Source organism: Mustela nigripes, chromosome 5 (assembly GCF_022355385.1).
Source record: "Mustela nigripes isolate SB6536 chromosome 5, MUSNIG.SB6536, whole genome shotgun sequence".
Taxonomy (NCBI): domain Eukaryota; kingdom Metazoa; phylum Chordata; class Mammalia; order Carnivora; family Mustelidae; genus Mustela; species Mustela nigripes.
This window is the reverse complement of record NC_081561.1, coordinates 95,323,762-95,338,022: the sequence shown is the minus strand read 5'-3', so window position 1 is coordinate 95,338,022 and position 14,261 is coordinate 95,323,762. Positions and strand designations below refer to the sequence as shown.

At 38.6% G+C, this 14,261-nt stretch overlaps 1 long non-coding RNA gene and 1 pseudogene across 2 annotated transcripts in view; both read right to left on the bottom strand.

The window, feature by feature from the left end:
- The window catches only part of LOC132018502 (pre-mRNA-splicing regulator WTAP-like), a 13,190-nt pseudogene extending 3,398 nt beyond the window's left edge, over window positions 1–9,792 (bottom strand).
- The window catches only part of LOC132017411 (uncharacterized), a 400,345-nt gene that overhangs the window by 33,118 nt on the left and 352,966 nt on the right, over window positions 1–14,261 (bottom strand). The window lies entirely within an intron of this gene.

Sequence of the window (14,261 nt, the reverse complement as noted above, 5' to 3'; positions counted from 1 at the left end):
CACAAATGGCAAGATTTCATTTCTTTTGATGGCTGCATAGTATTCCATTGTGTATATATACCACATCTTCTTGATCCATTCATCTGTTGATGGACATCTAGGTTCTTTCCATAGTTTGGCTATTGTGGACATTGCTGCTCTAAACACTCGGGTACACGTGCCCTTTGGGATAACTACATTTGTATCTTTAGGGTAAATACCCAGTAGTGCAATTGCTGGGTCATAGGGGAGTTCTATTTTTAACATTTTGAGGACAGGATGCATTCTTCAAGGGCCACACTGAGCTCTGTGCACACAGGGTAATACTGCAGGGTGGGCTTAGTAAAGCCCGGGGTTTCTCCAAGAAGAAAAATGTTAGCAGGGTTTTTCTGCCATTTGTGAAATTTAAATTTATAAAGAAAAATGGACAGTGAATAAAGGAACATTAAAAAAAAAAGAACACATGCATCAAATACCTCACATGCAGCTCGGGAAACCGTGAAAAACCTGGTAACCACTGATCCAAGGCCCTATGCTTTATTAAGACCCAATTACAAATGTATAAAAATATATTTTTTTCCCTCCAAATAAATATATAGAATTTTAGGAAGCAGTCCCAGGAACTCACTCCACCCTCAGGCAGAAGATATGTGCAGGCACCAAAGACTTGTAATTTTCCTTTGTGTACCTGTTGACATCTATGCTCCCTGTGATTACTGCTGGCTACTACTTCTTCCCTTCTTTCCATTCCACCTTTTCTGTTTCTCCTGCAATCCCTTTCCCTCTTGCTCTTCTTCCTGTTCTCTTTGCCCCGCCCTCCTTCCTTTCTCCTGCCATAGGAGACTATTCTCATTACCAGAAGCGATGTGCTCGAAAAAAAATGAGATGGCAAAAAAAATGAGATGGCAAAAAAAATGAGATGGCAATAATGCACTCGAAAAAACAGGAGTCTTTGGATGCCAAACGCTCTGCGTTAAGCCCATCCTCTTTCTACTGAGAGCAACTTTAGGAGTTTTCAAAGGAACAAAACAAAGAGTGTGTAGTCCCAGTCTCTCATTTGGGAAAACAGGACAATCAGGGTGGTGAAATTGGCTTGCTGAGGTCCCACTATGAGACTAATGACAAAAATTCCCTAATAAACTTAGACTTTTTAAAAATGGTCTCCAAAAACATTTTCTCAACAACAGCAAGTTTAAGAAAAGATGTCACATTGCAGTAGTGGTCATCCTCACATTATCTGTGAGTACCTAGAATGAAAAGAATCAATGGGCAAAATATAGATGTCTTCCTGAAGCTTAACATGGAAAGGCCAAAGAGACTGGCTTTATGTCTGCATTAAACAACAGCAACCACCACCACCACCACCACCACCACCACCACCACCACAACAAGAGAGAGTATGACAATATGCTGTCTGTGAAAGAGGAGCATGAATTAGGGAGGCCAGTTTTTCCCTCCTTCCCAACGATAGGCCAAGAGGTGTCACAGACAGCTTGGATTAAGAACTCAGAAGGATTTCTCTTGAAAGATTTTTTAGGCCTCAAACACACAACTGCCAAGGGAAGCTGTGAGATTTCTTTTTTCTAGCAGCCTTGAAGATTGTATCTTTCAGGGTTGGTTGACATGTAATGTGGCTGTGACCTTGCATGACCTTTCAAAGCCTCAAAGAGGCTACGATTTCGCAGTTTAGGGTTTGACATTAAAACCTGAGCCCTTATAGTTACCGTGTTTTAAATACAACAATTTGGAAAGAATGAAGCATTGTCCAAGTGTTGAATATAATGACACTGGTTTGGATTTACAAAGTAGCCTCATATTCAACCTGTCCAGGTCATAGAAAGGTATGCTTCCCTTCCATCCCCAATTTGGAGAGGAGAAAAAAGAGACATAGGACAGTGACTGAGTAAAGTCATTTCTGAATCCCAAGCTGGACTGGCCTCCCAGGAGTGCAGGCCCTCAGACTTGCCACTGCATCTCTTCCTTGGTTCTAAAGGAATCGGGACTCTGGTCACACCTCTTTATTATAAGAATAACTTATACAGGAAAACAAGATTCTTCATTTATATTTCCTATGAAGCTGATTTTTATTTAATTGTTATCTTTTTAAAAATTACACTTTTTTTTTTAAAGATTTTATTTATTTATTTGAGAGAGAGACAGTGAGAGAGAACATGAGCGAGGAGAAGGTCAGAGGGAGAAGCAGACTCCACATGGAGCTGGGAGCCCGATGTGGGACTCGATCCCGGGACTCCAGGATCATGACTTGAGCCAAAGGCAGTCGTCCAACCAACTGAGCCACCCAGGCGCCCTAAAAATTACACTTTTTAATAGTGTTTTTCTGAGGACCACCCAAATCAGAAGCCCTTATGCTTGGCAGAAAGCAGATTTCTAGGCTCCGAGGATTGTTGACCAATTCGAATCATGGAGGACAGCACCACCCCCCCCAAGTCTGCATTTTAAACAAATACCCCAGATAATTTTTATTCATTGTTCTAATCCTTAAGTATTACTTAAATCAATTCTATAACTGCGCCCTGGAAGTCACAACAATTTAATTGCTTTCAAAGAACAACAATAAATGTACAAGTATAATGCGACAATAAGAATATATCATTAAACAAATAATATGGTAATATGTGCTTAAAAAAAAGGCAAGAGGCATACTAAAACCTTTTCTCCTAGTGTGAAAATCCTCTCTACTTCATTCTCACAGGTGACATTGATATTTATGAATCTATGTGCAATTTCATAGCAAATTAAGAGTAATCATCTGCCTCCTTTCTCTGACTCTGACTTTATGGGATTGACCCTGCATATATTCAATATTCTTCATATTTTTTGGACTCAAATCCTCAAGGAAAATCAACATAAAAGCTTTGGGAAAGGTCTTCTCAGTAACCAAAGGAATAACACAAATCATTAGAAAAACCATCAGTGTTTGAGCAAAGTTAAGCTTTGATAAGGTTAATATAGAATTCAAATCTGCCCCACATCCAGATTTCCCAACGTTGACTCCAGAAAGGGGCTTCTGTGCAATTGCTAACTCCTTACAAGTTTTGAATGTTACCTTAAATTTGAGCCTCTCTTTAAGCATTCAAGCCCTGGCTTCTCTTTGCAATAGACCTTACAACCTGAACAGCCTTGATGACAGAAGTTTGCAAACAGAAGCATTATGAATGGGTTTTGATTCCCTGCTGATGACGCTGTGCACATCGTAACTGACAGATGTTTGCTTGTAAAGGACTTACATATGCCTGAACTATCTTTCCATCCGTGGTGAGAAAGGAATGGTCATTCCAAATGTACTTCTGCCCCTGGCCATAAGCTCTGTATGTAGAAGTACCATTTTACATGGGCGTGATCTCAAAAGCAGGAACAGTAAGACAGAAGGATTTAACCAGGGATAGCAAGGGACCTAATGCACAACAATCCTGTCTCCTATTAAGTGAAAACAAATTTAAAGCCATGCCAGGTAGCCAGCTGCCTGTTTGCTTTCTGAGATCAATCTTTCAGCATTATCTGCCAGAAATCATAATACAAGACTCTCATGTGACCAAATCCAAGCAGAATTAGAATTAAAAAAGCTGTATCTCTTGCTAATTCACATTGGTTACAGGGAGCTCACTATAAGTTACTACTAGTGGGTCTGTGGACAGAGTCATTCAAGGAGATAACAATAGGAAAATCGCCTATTCGTTTATCGTGGCACTGCTATTTGGTTCTAATTAATTATGAAAATACCAAGGACTAACAGCATATGACAGCTAGGGTTTTGTCAAAGCGAAGATATGTCAGTAATTTGAGAAACTGCAATAACTCTGGTATTAAATTTTTACAAAAAAGTGAAAAGGGAGGGAAATTTGGGTATTTTGTAAGATCTTTAAGTAAGCATAATATCGAGTGTGCTACCGTGTACCTTTCATCAATTTTAGACTAGGGATGGAGCCAGATAAAAAATCTGAAGAAATTATTATTTTTTTATTAGAGGATTAGCTTTGAATGTGTCACCTTTAACAAGATAACCTCTGTCACTGCGCTTCCATGGGCCACTTGTGGAAGGTAAATTGGCTCAACTCCTCTGGATGGTATTGGGACAACATATATGCATACAAAAATATGTATGCCATGTGACCTTACAATTTAAGCCCTAGGAATTTAATCTAAGCAAATAACGATAGATATAAAATAAAGATGAATTATAGGGTCATTCATAATGGCTCAGTTTGTAAGAGCCAAGAGGGAGAAGCCACGCAAATGTGCTAAAAATGAAACACTAGTCCAGCTATGGTCTCAGCATTCAATGCACATTTGTAAGGACAATTCAGCACGGAAATCCTTAAAAGATTTTTTTTATGTTATTTAATGATTTGGCTATATTATTTAATCGAGAAGAAATCTAACCAAATATTATAGTTGGTAGAATCCAAATGTGTATGTATTACTGAGTTTTGGTGAATTTCCCAGACCAAGGGTTCATCTTAAGAATGTGTTAGAATGAAGGCCGGGTCTGAGGGTTTCCAGGGACAAAAGACTCTATAGGGACAGGGAGTGTTTCTACATGTCCAGGAAGGGGTACGTACAAACTTTGTTATTCTAGACATTATATCACAGTCCGTGGATTAATCAAGTCTTCCTCTCACCCCCTTCCCACTGCCAGCACCCCACTCACAGAAAGCACTAGAGAAGGGGTAAGAAGTGTGCAATGGCTCTGGTATAGCTACCACTATTTTTTTATATTTCTTCCTAGATGATGAAGGGCATATCATATTAGGTCAGTGATTTTTCTAGTCTTTCATTTTTAAATTTTCTTTTTTTTTAATAAAGATTTTATTTATTTATTTGACAAAGAGAGATCGCGCTGAGCAGAGAGCCCTATGCGGGGCTCGATCCCAGGACCCTGAGTTCATAACCTGAGCTGAAGGCTGAGGCTTAACACACTGAGCCACCCAGGTGTCCTAAATTTTCTTTATAATAAAATAATACATACATTTAGACAATATATGAAAATTTATAAACTTCATTAAAATATATGCAGGGGACTTCCAGAAGGCTCCAGTAGTAGTATAGAGGACCAAATACCTTGACTGACCCTCTTGCTTAAAACAAGTACAAATTTCTAAATAAAACACTAAAGGGAGTTTATGACTGGAAGATCAAAATCCAGTGAAATTAAGAATCTGAAGCTGAAGGAATCTGAAGGCAGCTTGGCTTTGAGGGCTTTGAGGGAAGAGTGAACTTGAATGTTTGCTTTCATGGTCTTATGCAACACACAGGGCAAAGACAGACAAGAGTTCATCCAGGGTCACTAATGTGAGGACCTGCAAAAGGATGTATATGAATGGCATACATGCTAAGTATAAGGGAGAGCCAGAAATTCATTACCACTGTGAGACTGAGGGAAAAAAGATCATAAAATGAAGAACACCCAGAGCACAAGTGCTCAGAAAGAACAGACAGTTTGACTAGCCCTGCAAGATTTTTGGATATTATAATTGTCAAGCACAGCATATAAAATAATAACATTTGTATGTATTTAAAAACCTAGCAAGTTTGTAAACATAAGCAAAATGGGCAAGTAACTTTTAAAAAAGTCCAAATATTTTTAAAAGAGCTAAATAGAACTTCCAGAAATTTTCTGTTACCAGAAAGAAAAGTAAATGTTTTTCTTATATAAAATGCCACATGAGGAATCTCTTTGTAATAGCAGCTTAGTTTCTAGATAAATTAATACTAGATATAAGAATTGTAAATACATAAGTAAACTGAAGAATATTTAAAATGACCAAATTTTGTTTATCCCAGGTGGTTTAACATAAGAGAACTTATTAATATATTTTATCACATTAGCAGATCAAAGAAGAAAAATAGAATGATGATCTCAATAATTTCATTAAAAAATACTGGACAACATTCAAATGCCTAACATAATAAGGATAGAGAAGAAAAAGTATAACTACAAAAAATTAAATAATAAGGTCAATGTGATTCATTCAAAGGATTCCCTTTAACTTAAGAATATCATAATGTGTCCTTAACATTAATTCCGTTAAGTGTGGTACTGGAAGTGGAAGCAGAACAGTAAGGTAAGAAAAGAAATAAAATAATTAGAAAGCAAGAACTAAAGTTGTCATTATAGGCTGCTGATAAAATTGTCTATATCAAAAATCCCAAGGAATTACAAATAAAGTATTGTAGTTACTAAGTTTAGTGAATTTCTAGATAATTTAGATTCCTTGGAGTTACTTAGATAAATGTATCAATTACATTTCTTCTATATATCAGGGAATTTTTTTTTTTTAGCCTTTATTTTTAAGTAATTTCCATACCCAATGTGCGGCTCAAGCTCACAACCCCAAGATTAAGAGTTACGTGCTCTACAACTGAGCCAGCCAGGCGCCCCCATCAGGGAGTAATTTAAAAATATACCATTTTTAGGGTGTCTGGGTGGTGAAGTTGGTTGAGTGACCTGCTCTTGGTTTCAGCTCAGGTCATGATTTCAGGGTCTTGAGATCAAGCTCTGTGATGGCTCCACGCTCAGTGGTAGAGTCTGCTACAATTTCTCTCCTCCTCTCCCTTTGCTCCTCCCCATGTTTATGTGTTCTCTCTCTCTCAAAAAATAAATAAATAAATAAATAAATAAATAATAAAAATAAAAACAAACAAATAAATAATTTTTTAAAAAGATACCATTTATAATAATATCAAAAATACAAATTTCCCAAGAATAAATCTACCTACTTTTCTAGGTTAAGGAGAAAATTTTTAAATAAAATTTTCCAAAAGACTTCCTAAAATTTCCCCAGGAAAGATTTCCTTTCTCACCCCCACCAAAAGATAATACTCTGTTCAGAGACAGCATGACTCAAAATCGTTATGAGGCTAATTCTTAACAAACTGACTTATTGATTCAATTCCAATCAAAATTCCCATCCAAACCCGAGCAGGGATTTCTTTTTGTGTGTGTAGAATAAAAGAATAAAGTAAACTGATTTTAAAGTGTATATGGAGGAACAAAGGGTCAAGAATAGTTAAGACAGTTCTTAAAAAGGAGTAAAGAAAGAGCAGGGAACTCAGGTTTATGAGAATTCAGGGATTGTTATAAAATATACTGAGATTGGGTGGTTTGGGAGCACACAGCCAGGAGACCTGACATTTCACAGCTGGTGGCACTGATTAGTGGGCAGAACACGACCTTTTTTTTGTTTGTCTATTTTTTTAAAGGTTTGTTTGTTTATTTTTATTTATTTCAGAAAGAGTGTGGGGGAAGGGGCAGATGAAGAGAATCTTTGAGCAGACTCCCTGATAAGTGTGGATCTTGAGGGGCTCCGTGTCAGGACCCATGAGATCATGACCTGAGTCAAAACCATCCAACCAAGAGTTGGGTGTTTAAAAACTGAGCCACCCATGTGCCCAGAACACAACTTTTTAAACAAAAGTCATTAGTCATCTAAAAAAATTGCATTAGATCCTAACCTCTTACCATAAACACACATCAATATCAGGTGGATTAAAAACTTAAAATGGAACCCAAATTACAGAACTTTTGGAAGATGACATAGAAACTGTTTCATGACCTGGGTTGGGGAAGCATTTTTTATCCAATATATAATAAACCTCTGGAGACACATTGGGAGACATTGAAAGGGTAACATTTTAGGGCTCAGTTTCTGCAATAACCAAAGAAAAAAGACACCTCACATGAGGCAAAAGGATGTCCAAAATCTAATTCTGGCAAATTGCAGTGTTTGGGGAAAGCATCAGAGATTAACCAGCCAATACAGGCTTCTCATGCACGATTCCTCCTTATCCTTATACCGCGGTGGACTGACTACACTGTCTGACAACAGCCAGCTAGTTTTAGTAAGGCAAAACCATGAAGAATGCCATCAACCTACATCAACAGGAAATGTGTAGTTCATTGAAATATCCTGCATAAGCAATGAAATAAATATTAAAGGTTAATATTGAGTCATAAAGGGCATACTTTTCTATCAATATTAACAGATATAATACATTAGCACCTGAAAGCTACACTTAACATTTTCATCTATAAAGCAGAAAGAAGTAATTCTTAAGAGTATATAAAAATGATACATAGCTAGAGACCTCTGCCATGAACTACCCCCCAAATTATTTGGTTATAAGACAATGAATCATGGAAGTACCATGGAAAGCTGAGGCTACAGAACATAAGAATTTTTCCTCTAGGCCAGTCCTCACTAGCTGGTGACCCTACAGTCATTGCCATAAATATTTAAATCCTTGTGTTCCCTCCTATGAGATACCTGCTCATAGGGGCTGGAGGGAAATGGAGCTACCTGCTCACAGATTTATAAAATCCGGTTAACTGTAAAGAATTTCTTCTCCTTTTCTCCCTTCCCTGCTCCTCCTTTCCTCCCTCTTTCTTCCTCTTGCTCTTTTCCTTCTTCTTCTCCCTTATTTTGTAAAAACAGAAATTACTGACAACTGAAGACAATTGAGGAAAAGTTATTTTCTTTATAAAGAGGAGAGAGGGGAGTAAAAACTGAATTTAGAGCACATTTTAAACTGATTTTAATAAATGAAAAATACAACCCTAATGTGTTTCCAATATCAGATGCTTATTATATTTGCAGGAGCCTAGGACATTTTTTTCTCTGTATGCTGGAAAGAGAAGAGAGCCCTATTCCCCCTATCTGAATAATTTCAGGCACATATCAGATCAATAAACCACAGCTGGCATAAAACAATGATTATTTCATAAGGACAAGTCCTTGTGAAATAGTCATAAATGTCTAGACTTGTAGCTGTGACTTCTTTTATAATGACAGCAGATCTGAAACATGAATTACTTTCTTTCCTACAAAAACAACTTTGTAATACTGGGTAGGCCAACACTGAAAAAGCAATTTTAATATCTGTCCTGAGAACACATTGGCCTCTACTTTCAAGTTTCTAATTTACGGACTCAATTCAAGTGAAAGAATGTGGATACTGCGCTGTTCCCATCCATGGGCTCCTCTCCTTTTTAGGTCCTTAAGCTAAGTTGGCTCAATGCCATCATGTAACCGAGGGAACCCCATCCTGCAGGTTAGTGAGTTCTAAAGACATAGGTCAAGGTCATCAGCTGGCATTAAGATTAAGGTGGTCTTTCATACTAGAAAGTCACCAAGGTTAATTGGGGTCTTACATCTGCTTCTATTCACATTAATCCTGTGCATTAAGACATGCACATTGCTAAAAATATATATTTCAAAGAATCCTTGGAAAGAAACGACAGGCCCAAAATAGTGTCACTTTGGCCAAGTCACCAGGGTCTCAATACCTAACCTACTTGCATTTTCAACCTCCCCCCAGACATGTAACTCAGCTATTCAATGAGGAGTTTTCTGATAAGCACCAGTGCTATCACCTGTCACATGGGCCCTCTCCATCCTCCAAAGAAAGATGAGGAATCCACCTAAAGACTTTCAGGGAAGGTGACCAGGACTGGAACAATCCTTTTCTTTAGCTAATAACTTTCTGGATCCACTCTCCTTCCTATAGAGACCTTCCACTTTATACAACTTCTCAGAGCTCCCCTCTACTTGCTAGATGGAATGCTGCCTGTTTCATGAATCACTTAATAAAGTTAATTAGATCTTCAAATGTACTTTAATGAATTATTTTAGTGGAGTCTTTATAAACTGTATTCACCTTCTGTCTGCCCATCTCTCCGGTGTATTTTGGATGTCCATTTTTCTGGTGCTGTCTTTCCATTCCTGGGCTGGCATCAGCAATGAGCAGAGTTTGACATCCTTGGGCTGACTCCTCACGGGCTGACGCACAGCTCATGCTCAGGGATTTTGCTCTCAGTAGTCCCTGCCACAGTCTTGGCTCTGCTGTGGCCTCTTTGGAAAAGAGATGATACCATCTTTGGATAAGGAATGGAGGGAAATGGATCTAGATCACCTCTTTTGCCTGAGAATGTGTAGTACTTTCTCTATTGAAAAATTTTTATATTTCTCATTAGATTCCCCACCTTGGCATGTGTTTTAGGTATTTTTCATCTACCATCTCTTTACTTATATCTTCTTTACTTATATAACAGGGTCTCCCTGTTAGCGGGCGTTGAAATTGGACTACAGGAATAGCAATGTGCCTGGCCACATTTTGAGATATAAATTTGCAGTAGTCATAATTTTGACTCCCAAACCCTCCACCCTTTGGTGACACACCACAGTTCTGTTCAATTACATGACAAAAAGAACTGCAGTTATAATTAAAGTTATGAGCCTTAAAAATCAGGAGATTGACATAGATTATTGGATGCACCCAATCTTATAGCAGAGGACTTTCTCTATTTGCAAGCAGATGATATATCAGAAGAGGGCGTAAAAGAGATTCACAATGTGGGAGAGACTAGGCCCAGGGCTGCTGGGTTTGGAGATGAAGGAGGCCATGAGCTAGGGCATGTGAGCCACCTCTAGAAGCTGGGAATAATATCAGACTGTCATCTGGGAAGGAAAGTAAGACCTATAGCCACATGGAACTCATTTGTGCCCAAAGTGTAAATGAGCCTAGAAACAGATGACTACTCATCCTACCCCCAGGGATTCCACAGAAGACCCAGAATGGGCAACATCTTAATTCTGGCCTTGTGAGGCTCAGAGCAGAAGAACCAGCTGAACCCACCAGGACTTCTGACTTACAGATGTGTGAGACACCTTTACGTGGTTTTAAGCCACTTAGTTTGTGGTAATGTGTTACAGAAGTAATAGAAAACCAGCAAAATTAGTTATCACTTTTCCCATACTTTCCGATTTCTCTTTTCTCCATTCAAACAGTAAGTTGTTTCTAGCTTTGGGGAGCCATGAGGTATGGCATGTGACCAGAATTTATTGGCACATATTCTGGCCTTTGTTTATAGAAATAGAAGGTTGAAGGGAAAAGAGGCTTTGGGGCTTGAATAAAGATGTCCAAGTGAGGAGAAACCAGGGGTAGTGGGGAGAGTATCTTCTTAACCTGAGTTATCCCTGGGTTTGTGGGCAGAAGACAGGGAAAGAGGACCAGAGGGATCACCAGAAGAAGGGTTCTTAGGAACTGGTAGCCCGAGAAGGAACCCACTGCCTAGAATCCTTCATTTACATATCCAGAAAAATAAGGCATAGCCACTTTAGAAATTACTGTGAACCAGAGCACGGAAGGAAATTTTTGCCTAAGCTGAAGTTCATTGCATGAGAAATTTTTTAAAAAATTAAATCCAATTTCACTAACATATAGTGCATTATTAGTTGCAGGGGTAGAATTTAGTGATTCATCAGTTGAAGATAACAGCCAGTGCTCATGACATCAAGTCATGATGCCCATCGCCCAGTTACCCCATCCCCCTACTCACCTTCCCTTCAGCAACCCTCTTTCCTAGAGTTAAGAGTCTCTTATGGTTTGCCCACATGAGAAACTTTAATAGCTAGTTAGCCTGAATACCTGTGTCATTGGTCATAGGAGAGGCAGCATTTCCTTAATGTGAGGTAGGAAAAAAGAGTCTGGAATTGGGACCTTAAGAACTGTTTCTCTGTGTGGTTGTATCTCCATAGAGACATATCATCACTACAGAATGTGAGGATTCTAATGTCTGTGTGGCTTTCAGAAAGAGCCATACATTTAGATTTCATTGCTATGAAATGATCAGGTATGATTTTATAAGGTAAGGTCAGAAAATATTGCAGCCTCTGTGCTCCCCTTTTAGAGCTAATTTATTAAGTTAAAAAAAGGAAGAAATGTGCCTTCAAATAAACAGACTAAATTAGACCTTTCAAAACACTTGTCATTAAAAGATGGTTTGTTGAAACTTCAGACAGGTTAAACGTATGCCACAATTTGAGTGAAAAAATTAGCTTTCCAGGGTTGCAATTACAATCCTACTTAGTTGCCATGGTGATCACACAGCATATGGATTTTGTCAGATAAAGACATCAGGGGTGGTGAGAAGGGACAGTGTATTTTTTGAATCACCACATGCCAAGTGTCAACTCCTTTGCAGTCCTCATGCAAAAAAAAAAAAAAGGAAAAAAATGTGTCTTGATTTGGAGGGGGTTGGGAAGAGGAACAAGGCTTTGGGAAAGCAATCAAGGGGAGATTACTATAAAATGTTTAAAGAAAAATCTGAATTTAAAATATCTTGAACATGAATGTCCAGTTGTATAAATAAGGGCTCCTTGGGGTTTTAGAGTTAGAAGCACCTGCCATTTAACAAATACATTCCAATAATGCATGGCTAGTCTGTTCTAGTTCCTCTTCTATTCCGGTTTCTCTTATATCCATATGCCCTGTCATTTAAATGTTCTTTTCCTTGTTTTAACTGTATGCGCCTCGAAGGTTATTTTTGTTAATGCACTTGTCAGTAGGCTGGCCCAGTATAAAAACTATAATGCAGACAAAGAATATCCCTGGATTAAAAGATGGGAAATGACCCCCAAAGAATTTCTTCTTATTGCAAAAGAAGAAGAAAAAAGGCTAAATACTCTGTGAACTCTAGTAGAATTTTCAGTTATCTTCATTTATCACTCAGAACTTATGCACTCATGATGACTACACCTGTTCTATGAGCATGAAAGTGAAATAGAAAGATAGCGTCACATCTCTGCTGTGGTGTGGTAGAGAGTCCCAGAGGTGGCTAGCCTGGGTCCAATGGCTTAACTGGCTGTATGATGTGATGCTGGCAAGAGCCACAGCAACCATTAGTTCCTAACCTTATGGACTTTACATTTTAGTTGGTAAAGAGGAATAATCAACAGACAAGAAATAACAGATAGGACATTTATGTACTGTGATAAGAACTGGGAAGTAAGGAAATGGTGTCTTAAAAAGGAAAGTCCAACCTGGAGGAGGAGGGAAGAGGGTAGTGGGACAGGAGCCTACCTCAGATAGAGTGTCCTGAGATCACTCAAGGAAGTGATATATAAGTTGGGATCTGATGAAAGAGACACCGTCAGTCAAGCAAAGATCTGGGGAAAGATTAGAGCCCAACAACAACACAAGTATGTTGTGCAGTCAAGATTTTGGCTAAAGCAGAATGAGGAGCAGAACAGAATACAAGAAATTTTAAACAGAGGATCTCAGGAAGAGCCCAGTGGTCCAGGATATGGTGTTTTGGTTTTACTCTGTCTTCTTTTTAGAAGTTATATGATTATATCAATATGTTTCAGATTAATGCAAACCAGCATTAGACATATTGGAAGGACTGCCTATGAAAAGAAACATATGGGGTTGGATGGGGTGCTTTTATGATCTTTTGCAGAAGTTTCAGCCAGTGTCTGGAGCTGACTTCCCAGATGAATGGATGGAACTCCCTCTTCTTGGCCCTCCACTCCTCCCAAGATTAAGTGATTCAGTGATGCTCTCCAAGTCTTGATGATCATTGTAATAGCTTGCAGAGCATGTTAAAAGTTCAGGTTCCTGAACCCTCTCCCAGGCTTGCTTAATCAAAATCACATGAGTGGAGCCAGAGATCCTCTTTCCTCCTAGATGACTCAGCTCATTAGCCATGTTAAGGTACAGGACATAGGAGCAGGCCAATTCTACTGATGTCAGTAAGACCAGAAACTGTGAAAGGAAGTTACTTCTTGCCTTCACAAATGGGGGAGGTCCGAAGGGGGCTAAATTCACCCATGATCGATGCATTTGGGTTGACTCTCTTCTTTTCTCTGCTCTTGTTCATACAATGAGACTCCTCTGGTGAGGTCTTTATGAATCTTGGTTGCCCTTACAGTCCCAAGTCACCAGTCTGTTTACCGGTTTGGTGCTTCTCATTGCTGAAATGGAGATGATTTTTCAGAATGGCAAACTTGTCTGGGTATATAAATAGTGTGTCTGTGTCTTTAAATAGAAAGACATTAGGGGATATTAACCCAGGCTAATTATACAGATCAGTTATAGCTAATAATTAAAATTTGCCTGAGGCTTTGTGGGAGGGTTGCTCTTAGGGACTAAGGGTTGGTTCTCTCTCTCTTGTTTTACATATTTACAAATTAATTTAAGTGTGATAATCTGCAACATTGATAATTATAAATGCTTAACTAAATAGAAATGTGTTAGTCTTGAGATAGGCTCCTTATGAGATGACTAAGACATAATCACTTGTCCAAAAAAATCTCCCTATAAATACTCCATTGCAGTCATGGAGGGGCTATCTATACAAGAGGAAAAAACAGACACAGAGCTGAAAAATCCTCTCTGATTTCGTTCAGCCCAATTTCTTGAATGCCGGTGTGGGGCTCAGAAAATGTCCACTGTGTAGACATGTATTTGAAGCTGGACCCAGA